The sequence below is a fragment of the Mytilus californianus genome, unplaced genomic scaffold (genome assembly GCF_021869535.1).
Source record: "Mytilus californianus isolate M0D057914Y unplaced genomic scaffold, xbMytCali1.0.p SCAF_4, whole genome shotgun sequence".
Lineage (NCBI taxonomy): Eukaryota > Metazoa > Mollusca > Bivalvia > Mytilida > Mytilidae > Mytilus > Mytilus californianus.
In genome coordinates, this window is record NW_026262690.1 from 100029143 (window position 1) to 100046414 (window position 17272).

The window sequence follows — 17272 nt, forward strand, 5'->3', positions numbered from 1 at the left end:
CTGTTTCTACATTTCTGATGTTTTACAGTTGCAACCAATCTGCTGTTTTTCCTTTCTACATATCAGACATTAACAAGATTGTGTCAATAGTACACAGATGCCCCACTCACACTATCATTTTCTATGTTCAGTGGACCGTGAAATTGGGGTGAAAACTCTAATTTGGCATTAAGATTAGAAAGATCATATCATAGGGAACATGTGTACTAAGTTTCAAGTTGAATGGACTTCAACTTCATCAAAAACTACCTTGACCAAAAACTTTAACCTGAAGCGGGACAGACGGACAGACGGACAGACGGACGGACGAACAGACAGAGGGACAGACAGACGAATGAACGGACGCAGACCGAAAAACATAATGCCCATAGGTGGGACATTAAAATATTATTGTAACTGACTGGAATTAAATACAATTAATTATGCATGTAATTGTATGTGATTTGTAATTGAGTACTTTTCTAATAACAAGTAATTGAAAGTAATTATTTACATCGAAAATAGAGTGCACATGCTAAAATGTCTCGCCTGCTTTATTTACATTACTTATCATAATTGAATTTATGTTGAAAGTCTGAAATATGTAAGGAGTATCAGATAAACTTAAAGTCATATGATACTTCAAATTAAAATAAATGGAGAATGTGTCTATGGGCCACAGATGCCCCCGCTTGTAAACAAGCATTAGTCAATGTACTAATTATTGACATTTTCTTTTCTTTGAAAGTTAATGACATATATTTCTACATATTGTCATTAAAAATTGCTCGCAGGTTTGAGTGCTGTCATTGTTCAATAACAAAAATTAATTAAGGATGTTGTTTGTTTTTGTAAAGGGGCCATAACTCAAGAACGGTACAAGTGACGCCACCCATTTTCAAACTTGATCTGTGTTTTGTGATAAAAAGCATTGTGTATAAGTTTCATAACATTTGGTCGAGGCAAACTAAAGTTAGAGAACGGAAACGTCAGATTTAGCAATTTTTCCATTTATACAGGGGCATAACTCAAGAACGGTAAAAGTGACGCCACCTAATTTCTAACTTAATCTGTGTTTTGTGGTAATAAGCATTGTGTATAAGTTTTATAACATTTGGTTGAGGCAAACTAAAGTGAGAACAGAAACCAATTTTGGGGACGTACGCAACGGACGGATGGACAAGGGTAACACTTAATGCCCCCTTCGCCTATTGGTGGGGGCATAAAAAAGTTGAATATGTTTTATATACTTTAATGGCTAAGTTTTACTATAAAACACATGTACATGGACTTTCTTTTAAAAGAAAATCCTTTATCTTATCAAAATCTCCATAAATGTACTGCTATGGAATAATTGTCTTCCTGTACTCCAATTCACAGATAGCTTTTCCGTATGCAGTGACCTTAACTACAAGACCTTTTGTTAGTACTTCGGCAATAGCACCTACAAAGTGCGAGGGAAAACCCATGATGAAAGAAAAGGTAAACAAACGTGGAAGTTTAGTGTTAATGAATTCTAAAGAAATATTTTTAAAATACATCAAATCATTTAACAGCAGCTGCTATATGTGAAAGTTTAATCAACAAATAGAAATGCATGGAAAATATAAAAAAAAATATTAATCATCTATTCAATGTCTATCAGCTCACTTATTTTTCATGTGCATGATTCTGTGTTGATTATTTATTAAGGTCAGGTTCGGTAAACTTCAAACGAAACGCGAAAGTTAATAAGCAGGCAAAGTTTTCACTGAATGGAATTTTTTTTTTGGTGAATTACCGGTTTATGTTAAGGATTTGTAATAAATGTAAATCAAAAGGTGTTAGCACTGGAAAAGGCATTTGCCATATACATGTACAAAGAAATATGCATGTGTGAAAGTGTTCCCCTTTTTTAGAACAAATACAAGACTGGTTCTGTTATCACAACTCTCGAAATAATTTCATACCAATTATCATCAGTAAAATAATTATCAGGTATGTTCAAACATTTTTACCTGTAACAGGCTATTATTTCAACTTGGAATTATTTTTAATTATGGAATTTGCATAATTCCTTGTGCTTGAAATTTTTAATAAATTCCATGTTTATTCTGTATTTTAATGTTCTGTGCGGTGTACAACACTTTCTATTACAAAGAAGATAGCAAATTTTCAATAGGATGTACTGTGCGGCGCAAAACACTATCTATACAAAATAAATTGTATGGAAAGTGTAATGCACCTCTCAAAACATTCTCCAGAGATTGACAAATTTGGGCTCCAATGGAACTGGTGAAGCCAATTTTATTACCACAAATTATAGTATTTTTAAAAACAGCAGACAACTTAAAATTTTTCAGAGTTTCACCAAATTACTAAACATTTTTTCCATGAATTTCTGTGGTGAAAAAGGGTGTACTGATCATTTACACGTATGAAAAGGGATTGCAACATTTATTAATAAATTAGTGTTAAAGATAAGCCAAAACCACAATAATAAAATGCACCGTTGGGCGCAGCTTGATATGACTGCAGAGGTCGAACCCTGAACAGTTGGGGCAAGTATGGACACTACATTCAAGCTTGATACAGCTCTGGATTTGGATTGTGATTAAACATTTGACACAACATAGGTTGCTTACATAGAATGAATGTGGTCAAAGAACTGAAAATTTTAAAATTGGGACTTTTACCTATCATGGTCCAATATCCAAAATCTAAATACACAGATTCAACATATCAAAGAATCCCAAGAATTCAATTTTTGTTTGGAATCAAACAAAGTTTAATTTTGGACCCTTTGGACATCAATGTGGACCAATTTGATAAAGGGGCCCAAAATTGAAAAGCTAAATACAGTTAGATTCAGCATATCAAAGAACCCCATATATTCAATTTTTGTTTAAATCAAACAAACTTTAATTTTGGATCCCCATTTAGACCAACTTGAAAACTTGGCCCAAAATCAAAAATCTAAATACATGTTTAGATTCAGTATATCAAAGAACCCCTTGAATTCAGTTTTTCATAAAATCAAAATAAGTTTAATTTTGGACTATGTGGACCAATTTGAAAACAGGTCACAAATTAAAAAATTCAAATACACAGTTAGATTCAGCATGTCAAAGAATCCCAAGAATTAAATTATTTAAAAATCAAACAAAGTTTAATTTTGGACCCTTTGGGCGTTAATGTGAACCAATTTGAAAGAGGGTCCCAAAATTAAAATCTAGATACATGCACTGTGAAGTCCGCTTACTAGATGTACAGTATAGCGGGCCGCTCAATTGTAACGTCACTATCGTTGATGTACTTCCTGTAGCTTTCTCAATACATTCATCAAACTAGCAAGACGTCTGTTCTTTAGTTCATGCCATTATACGATATCTTAGCCACTATACCCAATATTGGTGCCTTGACCAGATGAAATAATTGGAAGCCAAGTTGAAAGCCATACAAGCGGGACACAAAGGTGCAGTTACGAAACTCCTGAAGAAATTTGAAGAAATTCAGCAAAGTTCCGACGCGGAGGAAATTTCAACGTTACTTGAAGCTGTCACACAGAAGAAAAGAACTTTAGAGAACATCAACATGAATCATAGAGCAGATGAAGATGTAGCAGTGGAAATACAGGACTCAGATGAGTACATGTTCAATTTAGAATATAAACTTTGGCAGATTGCAAAATTAGCAAAATCATTTCAAAATCAGAGTTTACCCGCAAATGAATCAATTTCATTGAATTTGAACTCTCATGCCGATAGTTTTATACCACATACACAATCTGTTCCATCTACATGTATCAGCCAACCCTCAACAACAGCAAACCAACAATTAACACACACCACAAATTCATGCTCATCGTCTAGCACTAACAGCGAGTATCACAAGCTACCAAAGTTAAACTTACCTATATTTACTGGAGATATACTAGACTGGCAATCCTTTTGGGACTCCTATGAGACAGCGATCCACACAAATCCTACACTGAGTGATGTACAAAAATTCAACAACTTAAAGTCCCTTCTACAAAGCGAATCGTTACAAACTATAACAGGTTTGTCCATGACGAACACAAATTACGAGAAAGCAATATCATTACTCCAAGAAAGATACGGACAAACTCACAAAACTGTCCAAACCTACATGCAGGCCCTACTTGATTTACAGGCTCCAATTCATACAATTACTAGCCTCCGTTGGTACTATGATAAGACAGAAACTTATGTAAGAGGTCTCGAGTCACTCGGACAGACAGACAATACGTATGGATCACTATATATGTATAGCTACTAGTCCCTGTTATTTTAAATAAGTTACCTGCAGATGTACGTCAAAATTTAGCACGAGAACACAGATCCGCACACTGGACACTACATGAGTTACGCAAAGAGCTTCTCGACGAACTGAATATTATGGAAGCCATAAAATTGAATTCCATTTACGATTTGAGCAAAATGGAGTTACAATTTAAGTTAACTATGTCACTTATTAAAGAAGCCAATAAAGAGATTATCCGTTAAGATAAAAATATAATCCATGCACTCTATTACTGTTCAGTTTGATTGTCATCTTTTTCATTGAAAAATATAAATATGCTGTTTCCAATTGGTTGATTTTTGTTTAAGTTAAGCATCAAGTCTTGAACTGCGAATTCTGGATGAGGATAGAAAAATGTGTTATGAAGGTACCCTGATTGGATCACACTCTTAATAGATATCTGATGTTTTTATTCCAGTTGATAATAAAGATATTCTGGAAGACATATGACCCAACCATGAGTCATATATTGAGTCAGTTAGCTATAAGCCTTCTTCCAAACCTGGACACTTATTGCAGAAGCACCAATTTTTTTTTTGCTATAGTTTGACCTGGCCAGGTAGTACACTCCTTACTTTTGTTTATTATAGAATAAACAGCAATTAAGCGTATACCTTTTTCTGGGTATTAATCAAGCTTACTATGTGGTATGGGTTTTGCTCATTGTTGAAGGATGACCTATAGTTGTTAACTTCTACGACATTTGTTGTCTGGCAGAGAGTTGTCACATTGGCAATCTTACCACATCTTCTTATTTTTAAAGGAATGCATTTCTGTTAAGAGTCAGAATTAGTATTGTAATCTTTACAAGAGTTTCTTCTTTTTAAATTTCCTACCACCTGCAAAAGTATGTTAACTTAAAAAGTTCACAAATGAATTTTACTTGTGAAACAGAGAATTTTTTGTTTTACAAAGCTTTATAACATAAGAATTCCAACTGAAGTACAGTTTATTTGTATTGTGTTCCCTATTCAACTGATAGTATATAAGGGCAGTTCCATCAAAATATATATGGGACCCAAGGAATGCAAATTGAATTTGCCACTATGGATGGGTGTAAAATATTATGTTGTACACAATTGAAACATATGCAGGACTTTTAAATCACCTTCTATTGATGTCTACTTTATTTTCAATGTGCTTTCCCTGAATACCGAGTGCGTTTTAATGGAACAGCTCTTACTAAAATGTGGTGTTTGAGGTTAAAGATAATTTATTTTCATAATATGTTGCGGTCTTATTGACTACTTCCCCACATCACCTTTTATTCATATAATCATCATTTATGTATGAAATGAAGTTTCAGTATGATGGGTCACTTTAATTGCTTCTTGGCTCTTTTAGCTGCTATTTATAGAATTATAAAACTTGGTGGAAAACTTTTTTTTTTAAATAATCCGAGTACATTCTATACGTAAGAAAAATAATTTTATTTCAATATTGATCTAGTGAATTCTTGATACTTTTTGGAAGGTAGCCATTTGTTTTTAGTTGAAACCCACTCTTCCAAATCTTGTCTCTTGATACAATTTCTAGAAATGGTTTCCTCTTTCCCCTCTGTCCTGGAATGGGAACAGTGCATGGTGACCATGCTGTCGACTTGCTGCCCTTATACCAATGAATTTCCATATTCAGACCACAAATGGTGATAATTTTTCCCATTTGTGGCCACTCATCACTATACTTTTCCATATCAGTTAACACAAAATCGCCAACATTTACTGAATCTTCTTTTATGTTTGGCTGAGGCCTGGCTGGTTTTTTTTTTTTTTTCCAAGGATAACCTAAAAAATATGAGCAACCATTGAAAGTGCATGGTTAATACATTATTAGACAATAATATGTTTCCTGATTATACCATCCTGTTTCTTACGTAATTTTGTAAAAGAATTAATTATGGTTTAAAAAATAGGAATATTCGATGCATTTGTTCCATTCAATGTAATTGAAATGCTTATTTTTGGATTAAAATCTCTCAAAATTAAGTCATCAAAATTTGCTGTATCTACAGCTTCTTGGCAATATTCCACAAAATAATTAAAAAGGAGATAAAAATGGGAACCTTGATATTAAATTTTATATAAAGAGTGGTTCACTGTTTTCATAGAAAACTTATAGGAATATGAAAATTAATGACAATTTCACAAAATATACATTGATGTATTTCCTTTTGGTGAAATTGCATCCCATTGAAATGACATATATAATAAGGCCACACCAATTTGATTAAAAGTTCTTCAGACAAAAAGCTTCAAAAAATATGGGGCGAGCGAGCGAAATTTTTTTGTTTTTTTATATTTCTGAAAATGAGATTTTTTGAGGCAAGTGCTCTACAAGTGAAGCGAGCGGTATAACTTTTTTTTTAAATTGTGTGATTTAGAAGTTGTACAATTTATGTACATGTTATAACTGGGTTATTTCATTGAAAAACAAAGATCAACAGTTGCTCTAAGGCATATGATTTGATTTATTGGTTCCTATACCATATCAGACTTTCTTGTCTCACTGTGGTTTAGTTAATTTTGGTTATTTTCTTCAAGTAAGCTTTGTCTACGTGAATTTTCATTTAAATCCATATATATATTTAGGAAGCATAGCAGATGCAGTTTTACAAGAGGAAGTATGTAAGTTAGGTAAATGACACATGTTGAATAAAATAAAAATATGTGTATGCATCCAAAAAAAAAATGCCCCTGAAAGATATTTGATAGTTTTCATTATATGGTAATGATTGTTTATTGTTGTAGTTCAGTGTTTCTGTTGTTCCGTTGTTTTCCTCTTATAGATGATGTGTTTCCCTCAGTTTTAGTTTTTTACCCGGATTTGTTTTTGCTTAATCGAATTATGACTATTGAACAGCAGTATACTACTGTTGCCTTTATTTATTGGCTGCTTGACATCCAGTTGGAACTATTTATGCATATTTATTATAAAAATAATGAGCGAGGTGAATATTTCTTGCTTTGTACTAAAACAACATCCCGGGTAAGATAGTTATATTGCTATACATGTAGATCCAAATGTATTAAAATATTCCCTTAAAATACCTGTCACCCCATTCACATGCATTTTTCTTACTAAGCAAAATACTCTTTCCTTTTGCTCCTAAAAGCTGTAATGCATTTAAAATTCTTTAGCTTGACTAGATTGATTGATTGATTGTTGGTTGCTTAATGTCCAGTGGCATGCTTGACTAGAAGTGGTTCAACCAATTACACATCCCTAATTATTATGAGCTTGCCAATCACAATATGGCATCACCTTGGTCTCATTGGAACTCTTTTAATTCCCCCCAACAAAAGAAGAGTTCTGCTTGCATGCCAAAAGACTAACAAGGGGATATGGTGTTTCATCAACATCAAATACTTCTGTGATTTTTTAAAAAGTTCATGGGAATTTACAATTCATTTCATCCAAAAGATAAATAGGTCTATGCCTGTTGAAAAAAGGATCGGGGGTGACGATGGTTCTAACAAATATTGATGTGATTGTGGTCATCTAATGAAAGATTTTTCATTTTTGCATCCTAGAACAGGTCTTTAAAGGTAAAACGAGAAGCATTTCTGATAACTGTGTGTTCAATAACTACTTGTCCGCTTCAATGAGCTGACACAACTGCATGTTGGCATCCCGATTTTTTACCTTTTATTTACAAATCGATTTATCACACAAGCGTTTAAAACGATAGGAGCATTATATGCAACATAAAAGCGTCTATGTGAAAAAAAAATTTCAAGGAGAAACTAATTTTGGAGCGGCATGCAAACCAAAAATTTGCGGAAGCGGTAATTTTTTTTTTTTTATTGAAAAGTCAATTTCTCCAAAACAGGAGCGGGAAAATCCAAAGAACTATTTATCAAATTGGTGTGGCCTAAAGTGACCAATTCTAGCAGCATGTGTGTGTATACCTTATTATAGGAAGAGACTCCTACTCATGCCTGTCAGAATAGATTTTTCAAATTATTTTTGCAATATAAGTAATGATTTCCATTTTGAATTCCTTCACATTTTGTCCTCTCTGGGCCATTTATAGCTTACTACATTCGTGTGGGTTTTTGTTTATCTTTGAATGTCATAGATTGACCTGTAATTGTTTACATCTTTGGCCTTTGGTTTTTAGGCATAATTGTCTCATTGGCAGTCATACCAAATCTCCTAAATTTTGTATATGTATTACAAGTTGATGTGACCACAACTTTACTATATATATATTCAAATATTTCGTAGTGGCCATTGTTTATTGCAGACTAAAGCAATGTTTTGGATCAACTTATGAAGGCTCCAACTTACAGGGGGCATGACATCCTTGTTTACTACAATTTGAGGCACCGCTATTGTTGTTTGTTCTTGTTGTGGCCTTTGCTGCACATACTTTGCCAATTCAAATAATCTAAAGATATCAACATTATCTCCAAATTCCATTTCTGCAAAAGTTGAATATTTATAATATATTTTACACAACTAGTGTACATATGAAAGCAAAATTAAGCATACAATTTTCAACTGTTATGCAATTTTTTATGTTAAATGACTTTTTTTTTCCTACAGTATGAAATCATATCCACACAGTTACTTTTTCATAATCAGATATAAATATTTGCAAGGAACTTGTATGTTTGTTTTACAAAAAATCCTAAATTTCTTTCATTTCATTTAGAATTAGCTTTTGTTTTACTCAATAATTAATTACTTAAGGAAAATGCAAGTTTACATACCATTCTAATTGAAAGTAAACACATGGTCTACAAATGGTGTGTCTATCAATAATATTAACTCTGTAATACCAGGCCTATTTACTTACCTTCATTATGTTTTTCCTCTTAAAAATCTTCCCCACCATTTCAAATCTTCTTCCTTCAGGAATCTTCTATCTTGTCTAAATCTATGAAATTTGGTCTCATACTTTTCGGCAGTGTATTGGGTAGTCGTATTAATGGATATTTGTCTGTCCCCTCACATTCTCCCCAAGCCTAGCATTTAAAAAAAATATATGCAGTGTAATCATCAATTATTTAAGGTGACATATATATAACATACCAAAGAAAGCCATTTAACAGTTTAAGCAAATAAAACTGTTAACACAGAGGTATGTCTCGCCTTTTTGTCATTTTGATGGTAAAATGCAACTGTTGAAATTAAAAAAGCAATACTTAAACCTGTTAGTAATGCAAAATATTCAAAGTCAATGAACCATGACTGAAGGTACAGGGCCAAACAATCTCCATGGAAGTGAGATGTGCTAATACATATGCATACCAAATATCATTGACCTACCACTAGTGCTTCCCCAATAACTGACCTAATCACAAACTAATTCATGTAAACTAAGCAAAAGTTTCAAAGTCAATAGACCACAACTGAGGAGTTAGGGCCAAACAATCTCCATGGAAATGAAATGTGCCAATGCTAATGCAAATGAATACCAAATATCATTGACCTACCACTAAAAGTTCAATATAAAATGACCTAATCACAAACTAATACATGTAAACTAAACAAAAGTTTCAAAGTCAATAGACCACCACTGAGAGGGTGGGACAAAATATTCACCATGGAAATGAAACAGAAGTGCATACCAAATATCATTGACCTACCACTAGTGGTTCCACATAAACTGACCTAATCACAAACTTATTCATGTAAACTATGAAAAAGTTTGAAAGTCAATAGACCACGACTGAGGGGGCGTGGCCAATTAATCACCATGGAAATGAAATGTGCCAATACTTATAGAAGTGCATACCAAATATCACTGACCTTCCACTAGTGGTTCCCCATAAACTCACCTAATCACATCTAATACATGTAAACTATGCAATAAATACAAAGTCAATAGACCATGACTGAGGGGCGTGGCCAATTAATCACCATGGAAATGAAATGTATGGCGTGTCATAAGGGTCAAAAGTATAATATTGTAACAAAAACCGAGCTGTCGGCCCTTAGTGTTAAACTATAAATGTTTATCCCTTAGTACGTTGCTATAAAAATGTGTTTTGTTAGAATGTACGAGTATATAAGAAATAAAAGTTATAACTGGTGACCCTTCTTTGGTAGCATGGTACTCTGGTATCGTGGTACTATGTGGTGATCTGGTATTCTGAATAAACAATGGTAAGGTTGGTTCCTCTGGTAAGGTAATGACTCGGATATAAAAGGGTTGATTGGAGTATACTAGCTTTCTGTATGGTAACTCTCCATGTTTGTAAGAATAACAGACTCGTTAAATAAAAAAATCAACTTGTATTAACTTTAAGATGCATTAAATATCAACAATACATATAAATATTAATAACTTAACAGTATCCTAGTCTAACAGATAAATACTTTATCAACCTTCTATCGTGAATTAAAGAAAATGGATAGCAGAAAAATATACCCAGAAAATTTACTAATTGTAGTTTGGTAATCGGCAAATGGTAAATCAAATTCAATGCCAAAAGATAAAGTTTCTCTCGAGAAGTTATTCTCTAAATGTAACTAGTAAAGGAATTAACAAACCCACATTATACGGACGTCGTCTCCTCGGACATTGTAATAGTATTGGCTGTCTGGTTACTACTTGGTATGGTACATGGTATCTGTACGTATATCAAAATAGCTTGGAACAAGCATTCTGAGAGTATTGCATGGCAATACATAGTCCCCTACTGGGTAAAAATTCATTATACTGGAACAAAAAGCTAACTTGTTCTATAACTTGTCATGGTGTAAACAAAAAGAAAATATCAAGTCAATATCTTCAAGCATGACTAAAAAAAGTGTGGAAAACTGATTAAATGAGTGAATTTTTCAAGTCCAAGGACCATAACTCTGCACAAAATTATCAGACCGAAACAAAATTTGATCTGTATAACTTGTCATGATAAAACTATATACCAATTATTCAAGCATGATGAAAAAAAGTGTGGAAAACACTTTAACATTAGATATAATTAATAGTTCTCTAAAATTAGATATGATGTAATACAGTGTATATCTATTTTCAAATTATAATGAAATATAATTAATACCTGTAGTTCCAAATATTTTTTCTTTTATTTGTCACAAACAAATATAGATTTGTAACTTATCTATAAAATGTCAACAATTTTTATCTAGACAATGTAATGTATTATATACATTAATAAAATGCTCCGCAGGGCGCAGCTTGATACGACCCCAGAGGTCGAACCCTCAACAGTTGGGGCAAGTATGGACACAACATTCAAGCTTGATACAGCTTTGCATTTGGATTGTGATTAAATATTTGACACAGCATAGGTTTCTGACACAGAATGAATGTGGCCTAAGAACTTAAAAATTTTAAATTGGACATTCACCTATTATGGTCCAATATCCAAAATCTAAATACATGTTTAGATTCAGCATATCAAAGAACCCATATATTCAATTTTTGTTGAAATCAAACAAAGTTTAATTTTGGACCCCGATTTGGACCAACTTGAAAACTGGGCCCATAATCAAAAATCTAAATACATGTTTAGATTCAGCATATCAAAGAACCCTAAGAATTCAATGTTTGTTAAAATCAAACTAAGTTTAATTTTGGACCCTTTGGACCTTAATGTAGACCAATTTGAAAACGGAACCAAAAATTAAGAACCTAAATACACGGTTAGATTCGGCATATCAAAGAACCCCAATAATTCAATTTTTGATCAAATATAACAAAGTTTAATTTTGGACCCTTTGGACCTCAATGTGGACCAATTTAAAAACGGGTACCCAAAATCCAAAAACTAAATACACAGTTAGATTCAGCATATTAAAGAACCCCAAGAATTCAAGAATAAAACCCCATTGAAATTGGTCAAGAAATAAGCAATTTATACGAAGTATCTTCTTTTGCACAATACTGTGCAATTAAATATTTCTTGCTATTGTGCAATACTGTATAATTGACAATTTCTTGCTATTGCGCAATATTGTGCTTTTGGATATTTCTTGCTATTGCCCAATACTGTGCAATTGAAGATTTCTTGCTATTGCGCAATACTGTGCAATTGAAGATTTCTTGCTATTGTGCAATACTGTGCAATTGAAAATTTCTTGCTATTGCACAATACTTATTATATAATAATTTACACATCCTGTTTGGTGTGTATCTCCTACCATATTCATTGTGCTTGGCTATGAAACTTTAATGATGAATACAGCACAGATTAAACTGCCCAAAATATGGCACGATTAAATTGCAAACAAAATCTCATGTGAAAATTATTATTTGCTTTTAAATATAAATCAGAAATAACCAACTTAAAATGGAAAATTTTAAAAGAAAAAAAAAAGGAAAAAAAAAAAAAATCCCCCCCCAAATTTTTTGAACCCCCTTATGATTCATCACCCCCAACCTCAATCCCAGCCTTCCCTTTGTGGTATGGTACCTTGCAGTACAATTTCAGAGAGATCCATACACTTGAACACAAGTAATTGGCCTGAAACTAGAAAAATGTGTTTTTTGGCCCCTTTTTGGCCCCAGATTCCTAAATGTTGAGGGCAATTACCCCCAAACTCAAACCCAGCTTTCCCTATGTGATATGGAACCTTGTAGTACAATTTCAGAAAGATCCATACACTTACACACAAGTTATTGTCCTGAAACTAGAAAAATGCTTGTTTTTTGCCCCTTTTTGGCCCCTAATTCCTAAAATATTGAGGCAATTACCCCCATCATCAATCCCAGCCTTCCCTTTGTGGTATGGTACCTTGCAGTACAATTTCAGAGAGATCCATACACTTGAACACAAGTTATTGTCAGGAAACTAGAAAAATGCTTATTTTTGGCCCCTTTTTGGCCCCCAATTCCTAAACGTTTCGGCAATTACCCCCAAACTCAATTCCAGCTTTCCCTTTGTGATATGGAACCTTGTAGTACAATTTCAGAAAGATCCATACACTTACACACAAGTTATTGTCATGAAACTAGAAAAATGCTTGTTTTTTGCCCCTTTTTTGGCCCCTAATTCCTAATATTTTGAGGCAATTACCCCCAAAATCACTCCCAGCATTCCCTGTGTGATATGGAACCTTGTGGTACAATGTCAGAGAGATCCATACACTAACGCACAAGTTATGTTTGGAAGTTACAAAAATGCTTATTTTTGGCCCCTTTTTGGCCCCTAATTCCTTAACTGTTGGTACCATAACCCCCAAAATCAATCCCAACCTTCCTTTTGTGGTATTGAACCTTATGGTAAAATTTCATAGAGATCCATTCACTTAAACTAAAGTTAGAGTGCGAAAACCAATGTGTCTTCGGACGACGCCGGACGACGCCAGAAGACGACGACGACGCCAACGTCATACCAATATACGACCGCAAAAATTTTTTGCGGTCGTATAAAAATTTAAATACATCATAAGGCTATATCATAGTCATGGCTAAAAATAATCAAAAACCTTCATCAGCAACATTTTATATTGGCAAATTTCTAATGAAGTTTATTATACTAAAGTTATTGGCAAATTTCCAATGGAATTTATTAACAATAAAGTTATTGGCAAATTTCCAATATACATAATTTAAAAGCAGTGTAGGTGAGATATTCAAATGACTTTGATTTACCAACCTTACACTGCTTTTAAATTATGTTTTGTACCTAAGTAATTGTCCAATAACCTGGAAACCCTTGTTTTTCCCCCTTATTCCTTAAAGGTTTAAGCCATGACCCCCCAAAGCCAATTCTTACCATCCCTTTGTGGTATGGAAACTTGTGGTATAATTTCAGAGGGATCCATACACAATTCCACAAGTTATTGTCTGAAAACTAGAAAAAATGCTTATTTGGGCCCTTTTTTGGCCCCACATTCCTGTTGGGACCAAAACTCTCATCATATCAAAGAACCCCCATAATTCAATTTTTAATGAAATCAAACAAAGTTTAATTTTGGACCCTTCAGACTTCAATGTGGATAAATTTAAAAACGAGGCCCAAAATCCAAAAATCTAAATACACGGTTAGATTCAGCTTATCAAAGACTCCATATATTCAATTTTTGTTGAAATCAAACAAAGTGAAATTTTGGACCCCGATTTGTACCAACTTGAAAACTGGGCCCATAATCAAAAATCTAAATACATGTTAAGATTCAGCATATCAAAGAACCCCAAGAATTCAGTTGTATAAGAATTGCCATGTTTCAATTCCTCATTGCATGTTTTGCATAGCATTAAAAGTATTGCCATTTTAATAGTTTATATGTATATATATATAAATTATTCCAGCAGTGCTTTCTATTATTTGTTATCTTATTTTGTACATTGAAATTGGTCAAAAGCAAAATAAGTCTTGAAACTTACTTTGAAGATAAAATAATCCAGTCAATTATACACTGGCTTCTCTCAGTCTTTGTTTTTTCTTGGAAAAGGTTACTTGTCATTGCCAGTTCTTCAATTTTCACACCTGACAGGCAAAATACAGAACAACAAAAAACTGCCTGGAGTGGGTCTTATGCAAGAATCTTCATTTTCCCTGTAAAATTCAATTTATTTTGGCCATGAATCCTTTAAAATCCTAAAAGATACTATAAACAATTCTGGGTGCATCATGGGTTTTACTCATTGTTGAAGGCCATATGGTGATCTATAGTTGTTAACTTCTATGTCATTTGGTCTCTGGTGGAGAGTCATTGGCAATCATACCACATCTTCTTATTTTCATTATTAACAGATTTTTAATGTAACTTTAGGCAGCTTTCATATATAAGAAAGCAAAAAATACTCCCATAGACATGTTTTGCATTTATAAACACTAATGAACTTCTGTAATGGTAAAATTGTTATCCTATTATAAATAAAGACTTTTTGACAAAAATGAATTTATATGCATCTTATTTTTTAAATAAATGACATGTTTAATATAATGTTGCTATCAAAAGAAAATGGACAGACATTTTGACAGAAAATTCTGATGTTAGGAACATGAACAATCCTGATATCTTCAATATTTTTAAAGTTTTGATATAACTTGATTAAGGCCAAGTATACGTAATTGCACGCCTCTAGCGGAATTTGGGATAAAAAACTTGCATCATTAGTTACGCGAGTTATCTCCCCTACTCCAAGAAAGGAAAAATGGGCACATGAAATTACTTCACGAATCCAAACAAGTATTCCTGTGCTATCTCAAAACTTCAAAGAAATTATCAGAATGACTCCAATCAGAAATCTGAGTATCCTATTGTGAGTTAGTCTGACTCAGTCTCTATTACCACTGTTTTTGTTTTAGACACGCAGGAGCAGGTACACAATACGACTTGTGTTTATTTAAACAGAAAGTAAAAACACCTAACAACAAAATTATAACCAAATAAACCAGTGTCAATTCTGCTTCTATTCGTTTAAAATTCATTAAAATCAAACCAGAATTGACCCCACAATATTTTTTGAAAAACCATAGTTTTGAATGAAATTCACAGTATAGCGTAAAATTGTAGGTAACGAATAATTACATTGTGAATTTGTGTGTTAAACTACAAAGACGTTGGCATGTCTGTTCTTTATGCAATTGAAAATTTTAGGACATGATTTATATTTATGTAAAATTACTAAAAAGTATAAAATTTACTAAGGGGTAATCGACCATTAGTGCAACATTTTTAAGTCGAAGAACAAAGCCAACAACCAAAATAAAATGCTTCGCTTGGTGCAGCTTGTTACGACCGCAGAGGTCGAACCCTGAACAGTTGGGGTAAGTATGGACACAACATTCAAGCTTGATACAGCTCTGAATTTGGATTGTGATTAAATAGTTGACACAGCATAGGTTTCTGACACAGAAAGAATGTGGTCTAAGAACTTGAATTTTTTTAATTTACCTATTATGGTCCAATGTCCAAAATCAAAATACATGGTTAGATTCAGCATATCAAAGAACCCCATATATTCAATTTTTGTTGAAATCAAACAAAGTTTAATTTTGGACCCCAACTTGGACCAACTTGAAAACTGGGCCCATAATCAAAAATCTAAACACATGTTTAGATTCAGCATATCAAAGAACCCCAAGAATTCAATTTTTGTTAAAATCAAACTAAGTTTAATTTTGGACCCTTTGGACCTTAATGTAGACCAATTTGAAAAACAGGACCCAAAACTAAAAATCTAAATACACGGTTAGATTTGGCATATCAAAGAACCCCAATAATTCAATTTTTGATGAAATCAAACGAAGTTTAATTTTGGACCCTTTTGACCTCAATATGAACCAATTTGATAGCGGGGTCCACAAATAAAAAATCTAAATACATGTTTAGATTCAGCATATCAAAGAACCCCATATATTCAATTTTTGTTAAAATCAAACTAAGTTTAATTTTGGACCCTTTGGACCTTAATCCAGACCAATTTGAAAAACTGGACCAAAAATTAAAAATCTAAATACACGGTTAGATTCGGCATAACAAATAATTATAAATAAATGTGGTCAAAGATTTTACAAATCTAATGCGCCATACTGTGCAGTTAAAGATTACTTCTTGAAATTTTTCAATATTTGAAATTTGAAAAAAATAATATTTGAAGAATAATTCTTTTTAATTTCTGAAATCTGAAATGAAAAAAAATTGTCCCCCCACAATTTCTTTTTACCCCCCCCCCCCCCTTTTTCCCCAAAAAAATTCTTTCCCTCAAGATATGGTCATAATCTCAATTCAAATTTCCAATAGAGTTTGCAACCATAATTACCCATTTAAATTTACCATAGTGCTAACTTAATCTATTTTATAATAGAATTTAAAATATAGTGTCAAATCTTTCATATGGATTTTTTAGTAAAAAAAAAGATGCAATATTTGCAGATATTTTTACTGGTCTTCCTTTATAAATAAGCATTTCTTTAAACATAATTTAAAAGCAGTGTAAGGGAAGTAACCAAAGCGTTGTATTTGGATTACCTCCCTTACACTGTTTTAAATTATCTTAATTGTTCATTAACCATTACTTTATACATAATTTAAAAGCAGTGCAAGGGAGGTAATTTCAATGATG

At 32.9% G+C, this 17272-nt stretch overlaps 1 protein-coding gene and 1 long non-coding RNA gene across 4 annotated transcripts in view; one reads left to right on the plus strand and one right to left on the minus strand.

Moving 5' to 3' along the window:
* Positions 1–17272, minus strand: part of LOC127698938 (golgin subfamily A member 5-like) — a 324899-nt gene that overhangs the window by 281570 nt on the left and 26057 nt on the right. The gene's annotated exons all lie outside the window — the stretch shown is intronic.
* Positions 1–17272, plus strand: part of LOC127699025 (uncharacterized) — an 87135-nt gene that overhangs the window by 64568 nt on the left and 5295 nt on the right. The window contains exon 1 of one of the 2 annotated variants that reach the window (XR_007981016.1): positions 11411–11544. The exons of the other annotated variant lie outside the window; for it this stretch is intronic. This is a non-coding gene — a long non-coding RNA (uncharacterized LOC127699025). Of the gene's footprint in view, positions 1–11410; positions 11545–17272 lie in introns of those variants that run through there. 2 annotated transcript variants of the gene reach the window in all.